The sequence below is a fragment of the Lontra canadensis genome, unplaced genomic scaffold, assembly GCF_010015895.1.
Source record: "Lontra canadensis isolate GAN:19392208 unplaced genomic scaffold, GSC_riverotter_1.0 scaffold132, whole genome shotgun sequence".
NCBI classification, from domain to species: domain Eukaryota; kingdom Metazoa; phylum Chordata; class Mammalia; order Carnivora; family Mustelidae; genus Lontra; species Lontra canadensis.
In genome coordinates, this window is record NW_022631126.1 from 1,946,654 (window position 1) to 1,953,252 (window position 6,599).

The following is a 6,599-nucleotide window of genomic DNA, read 5'->3' on the forward strand; positions in this document are numbered from 1 at the left end:
TCCGAAAATTTAAACTGACAAAAGCAAAGGTAATTCTAGTGTTACTTAAACCATTCCAGGACATAGAAAAAGATAGAAACCCTCCACTTTATTCTTTTTAAAGATTTTATTTATTTATTTGAGAGAGAAAGAGATGGAGAGCCTGAGCAGGCGGAGTGGGAGAGGGAGAAGCAGACTTCCTGCTGAGCAGGGACCCTGGTGTGGGGCTTGATCCCAGGACCCCAAATCATGAGCTGAGCCAAAGGCAGATGCTTAACTGACTGAGCCGCCCAGGTGCCCCTATTTTTATTTTTTTAAGAGTATTTATTTATTAGGGGGGGTGCCTCGGTAGCTCAGTTGGTTAAATTCAATATCAAAAGAATACCATAGTTTGAGCAAGTAGAGCTTATCTCAAGAATGCAAGACAGGTTCCATATCGAGTAATTCATCAACATAATTCTTTACATCACACTGAAAGAGAGTAACATTGGGATCATATCAATGGATGCTGAAAAAATTCAATTGCTTTCTTTTAAGAAAAACTACTACAAAGGGGCCCCTGGGTGGCTCAGTCAATTAAGTGTCTGCCTTCAGCTCAGGTCATGGTCTCAGGGTCCTGGGATCGAGTCCCGAATCGGGCTCTCTGCTCAACAGGGAGCCTGCTTCTCCCTCTCCCTCTGCCCTGCTGCTCCCCCTACTTGTGCTCACACTCTCTCTCTCTCTCTGTCAAATAAACAAATAAAATCTTAAAAAAAAAAGAAGAAACTAAAGTATCATAAAGGTTCTTCGACCAAACTAACACCAAACACCTTTCTAGATACAAAACCATTTCCCTTAGAATCAAAACAAAACAGTTTTTGGAGGTTCAATCAAAGACACAGGGATAAAAAAACAATGAAATGCTCACTACTGAGAAAGAAGAGATAAGGCAACTTGATATTGTAAGAAATCGTTGGCTAGAAATAGAAAAAGGAAAAGAGGGTGCCTGGGTGGCTCAGTGGGTTAAGCCTCTGCCTTCGGCTCAGGTCATGATCCCAGGGTCCTGGGATCGAGCCCTGAATCGGGCTCTCTGCTCAGCAGGAGCCTGCTTCCCTCTCTCTCTGCCTGCCTCTCTGCCTACTTGTGATCTCTCTCTCTCTGTCAAACAAAATCTTAAAAAAAAAAAGGAAAAGGAAAAGATTTCATCCACATTTCTATTATTAGGGGAACACATCTAACAGAGAAGGGGTAGAAGCTCCACGAGGAGAAAACTGTGTTGAAGGATAAAGAAGCGCTCACATCAGGACCTGGGGCAAGTTAAAAACATCAGAAAAGCACGTATGTCCCCATGTGTCATTCCAATCAAAATATCAACGGGGCCTTCAAAAAAATCAGATAACCCTACATGACATTGCACACGGAAAATGCCACAAATCCACAACCAAGGCAACTAAATAAACAACCCAGAAATGGAACCAGTTATCTTATGGGAGTCAAAATCATGACAAAATTAGAAATTCAATTCGGTCAGAAGAGGCCAGTTTACTTAGTAACTGGGTCCAACACAACCGGCTGTCCATTGGAAGAAATAAATAAAATCGGATCAATACCTCATTCCAGCAAAAGTAGGTTAAAGATGAATTAGCACTTGGGATGCCTGGGTGGCTCAGTCGGGTAAGCGTCTGCCTTCAGTTCAGGTCATGAACCCAGGGTCCTGGGATCGAGTCCTGCATCAGGCTCCTTTCTTGCTGGGCGGGGATCCTGCTTCTCCCTCTCCCTGCCATTTCCCCTGCTTGTCACTCTCTCTCTCTGTCAAATAAATAAACAAAATCTTAAAAAAAAAAAGATGAATGAATCCTTCATAAAAGTCTTAGAAGAACACTTATGGAACTGTACTTAAAATCTACGGATTGGGGATAATTTTCAAACCCAGAAAAGAAGCCCAGAGGCCAGCAAAAATCTTCCAGATGAATTTATGTTAAACTCAGGAGGGAAGATTATGGGAAAGGTACCCAAGCTAAGTTAAAAGGATGATTTCCATTTGCAAACCCGGCAGGTGAATGAACCAGCCCATACAGACAGCAAAAGAAAAATGACAAAATCCTAAGGGCAAATTAAAGTTCGGATGAATTAGCACTTTATATTGAGCGGTAGGCAACAATGAGTGTCTGCTGGGTTTTAGGGGACACACACTGTCATTTTTGCTGATGGAGAGACAAACTCTTAATCGGTCTTTTAGAAAGAAATCTGGCAATATCCCATACTACTCATTTGGAAGATCTTTAAAAATTTACTTTATTGGGCTATGGGGGAATGTGATCCACCAAAACGAAAGAGTAAATCAAGTTTGAGAAACATTATTCAATATAGGAGTAGGCCCTCCAGTAGAAAAGACGGAGAGAGACTTTTCCGTGGGAAATGATGAGAGGAGACAGACTCTGGGACAATCCTGCAACAGGTCTGAAGATTAGTGGGCTCATCTTGGAGCGGGGGGTTGGGGGGGTCCCTCTAACCCTTTCCTAGAAGATTAAATTTGGAAACCATTTAATCAAACCAAATCTCTTGAGAAACAAGAGATTGGGGTTGGATTCATAGTAAGTACATAGCTGATTCCACACAAATAAAAAATGAAAATTACCAACGCTTAGAAAATAAAGGTTGTGCGGAAAGGAAAGGTAATCCTAATTTACTACACGCCTCAGCTAATATAATAATAAATAGCGAAAAATAATATTCAATAAGATTTTTGGATGGACACATCCATGTTTTCCATCAAATTCCGGAAGTTTTCAGGGGCGCCTGGGTGACTCGGTCAGTGAAGAGGCCATCTTTGGCTCAGGTCATGATCTTGGGGTCCTGGGATGCAGCGAGGCATGGGGCACCCTGCTCAGCGGGGAGCCTACTTCTCCCTCCCCCTCTGCACCTCCCCTGCTCATTCTCTCTCTCAAATAAATGAGCAAAAACTTAAACAAATTCAGGAAGTTTTCAGCCATTGTTCTTCATAATTTATCTCCTGTCCCTGTAGGGATTTTTTTTTTTTTCTCCCTGTAGGTTTTTTTAAAGGATGATTATGTAGGAGATTTCCAGCAGAAACAAAATGAACGTCCACCCAGGTGATGGTCGAAGGAGCTACACTAATATCACACTGCAAAATAACGTGGCACAGCGCATGGGTACACTGAGGCAGGCTGAGTTGGGGCCAAATGATACGTCTATCCCCCACTCTACCTCCACTGCCCTCTACCTCTACTCCTCCCCGCACCCTCCCACCTCACCCCCCAAACCACTATCAAAGTCAATTAGTTTGGGTGGGGCTCCACTCCCAGCTGGGGGAGGGAAACATGTGACAAGGCCTCGGACAGTCAGAGAACCGCATTGCCCTGTCCATGTGATTGGATCAGCGATGGGGACAGGATCCAATCAGAATCAAGCAAACACAGGGACCGCACCAACCGGGACAGCCTGCCTGGGACCGGGACTCACGCTCTTTCCCGCTGGTCGTCGTTCTGGAGAGGATGGAGGTTGTGGTGGTTGGCAGCCATTCTGCGCCGGGAGGAGAGAGGGCGAAGTCCAGGACTGAGTCTTCCCGGAAGAAATAGAGCAACTGGGGAAAGAAACCTATCCTGGTGTCACAGTTGAAGCCTTTGCATTAAGCTTCACCTGAAGTTGGTTCTATTTAGGGACTTTTACTTCTTTGTTTTCACATCAGCGACTTTGAGTTGGGTTTTGGGCCAAATGGGTGCTGGCAAATACTCTGGTAATTTTGGGCCAAATGGGTACTGGCAAATACTCTGGTAATCTCGGCTTCAGAAGTGAGCGTCCATCCCCTGGAAGGGCTCAGTGACTTCTCGTGATCAAGGTCATTTGTTGGTCAGGACTGTATCTGTAAGGCAGATACGGGTGTTTCAGGGGTCTTGTGGAGTAAGTTTCTCTGGATATCAGTCAGAACTCCTTTATTTGTAGGCTACAGTCACCAGACTCAAATGGATTTATGAGCATATTCATGCTTGGACAGAATCTCCCCATGTGGTGGCCACGTCCAGCCTTACATGCCACAGACTTAGAAAAGTCTAATGAAAAGAGAACACTTTTGTGTTAGGATAGGTGTAATAAAAGGCCCGGAGCTGCTTCACTTGGGTATGTCCTTGTCTGAGCCAACTGCTGTGGCTCAGGGGATGGAATGTGCTAGTTGACCAGACCTGGGTCATGTGGCCACACCATGGAATCCATGTGGGGTGGGGTGGGGAGGAACTAGTCCCACCTGAACCACATGGATAGAGAACATGGAAGGGAAATTTGGGGTGCTGGCAACTAAAAGGGGGGGATGAATGGGTCAAAATGAGCAAAAATAGCAGATGTCTCCTCCCTCTTACACTATTCTTTGCATCCCAGGGTCCTTATCAGAGCTGTAATTAAATATAACCCAGGGGCACCTGGGTGGCTCAGTGGGTTAAAGCCTCTGCCTTCAGCTCAAGTCATGATCCCAGGATCCTGGGATCGAGCCCCACATCGGGCTCTCTGCTCAGCAGAGAGCCTGCTTCCTCCTCTCTCTCTCTGCCTGCCTCTCTGCCTACTTGTGATCTCTGTCTGTCAAATAAATAAAATCTCTAAAAATATATATATAACGCAAAAGCGTCCACCTAGGCACCCTCTGTTTTCCTCTAATATCAAAAGAGCCCCCTTCCCATATATTAAGGACAACCAGGCCCCTCCTTGATCTTTCCGAGGATTTCCAAGTTGGGGCTCATGGTCTCCCGAGTCAGGCCATGATCAGCTTACTTCTTTTTATTCTTCTTGTCTTTATTGTGGTATCACTGACAAATAAAAACTGTATATGCTTAAGGTTGTATAACTTGATGTTTTGAAATAGGTGTACAGTGTGAAATGGTCACCACAAGCTAAGGTATGTATTGTCTCACACCGTGTGTGTGTGTGTGTGTGTGTGTGTGTGTGTGGTGAGAACACCTAACATATGCTCTCTTAGTAAATTTCAAGTGTACAATACGCTATTGTTGATTACACAGACTGCTTATTTGACTGTCCCTGTACACTCCTGGCCTCTGGAACCACCATATGCTTCTCCCCTTCTTTGGCTCCAGATGAAAACCCCTGAATTTCTCCATTGCCCTCTCTCTCCAAAAACCAAGGCTGGGTTGATGAACATTCTCCTCTCCTCAACTGCCAGTAAATAACTGGAACTATCCCCCACATTTCCACCCCGAAATAGGACTAGATGGGGGTCGGGGGTAAGGTTCTACATTTTTTGAGAGAGAAATGCTGCTTGGGGACTCTCTCCCTCAACGATGTAACTAGGTTGAGTTGTCATCTACTGCCTTGCCTGAAGGGTGTAATGGGACTTTGAGGCTGCCCTTTAAATAATTTTTATTTTATTTATTAGAGAAAGAGAGAGTACAGATTGCGGCGGGGAGCATGAGTGGGGGGTGGGGAGGAGCAGAGGGAAAGGGAGAAGCAGATTCCCTGCTGAGGTCGGAGCCCAACTAGGGGCTCTATCCCAGGACCCAGGGATCATAACCTGAGCTGAAGGGCCAGGCTGCCATTTTCTAAGCGTTGTCTTGGCACGCTTAGCTTTCACTGGCAAGTAGCTAGGAAAACCTGCGTAGAACTCAAGGGGCATGTTGGGAGAAAGGGAGACTATGAAGAATACAATCCCTTCCCTTCCGAAGTTCAATGTTACTGGAGCCTTTTTGATGGACTGAGTCTAGCCTGAAGACTATGGGCAGGAGAAACCACTAAGTGCCCTTGAGAAGGCACTTGCCAAGAGCAAGGGTAGGTGACCTAGGCTAAATGGAAGGACCTAAGGGGTTACAAGGGTTGGTCTGGTTCTGATATAGTGTGTGGAAGGGGCTGGAAACCCCTCTGGTCAAGCCCCTGGGGCATGACAGAGCCGGTTGGCAGGAAGTTCAGGAGTGACCCTAAGCGGCCGACAGAAGCAACGTCGGCAGAAAACCAAGGCCCCCTAGTGGTAAGTCCGGGCATTCTCCGTCGCGTTGGCAGTTCGAATTTTTCTTTTATTTGATTTTTAATTTAATTTTTATTTTATTAATTTTTATTATTTTATTTTTATATATTTTTAATTTATCATATTTATTTTAAGTTTATTTTTATTTATTTATTTTATTTAATTTATATTTTAAATTTTAGGTGTTTGTACACTAAGGCTCGCGAACCATGGATACTGTTGGCATTTGTAGATTTCCCCTCCACCCCTTAATAATCCACCAAAGTGTTCTGTGAAACCTCTGGGTGTGCACCCTCATCATTGCAGAGAAGTGGTAGATGTTTTGAAATAACAGGGTTTTTCTCTAACGTATCCTAGATAAAATGCTTGGGGACGAGTCCTTTCCCCTCTGATCTAGCTTGGGTAGATTTGTTTTTCTCATTTCTTATTTTCTTTTCCTATTTTTCTTTTAACCCCCACCCCCATTTCATAGATAAGTATGTAATCTAATTAATATCTGTTTTCCTCTTTAGCAAGTAAGCTTCAGGGGCTAGGGATTGTGTCCCCCATTCCCCAAATAGTCCATTCATTTATTTGACAGAGAGAGAGAGAGAGCGCACGCACAAGTGGGGGAGCGAGAGGCAGAGGGAGAATAGGCACCCCACAGAGCAGGAAGCCCATT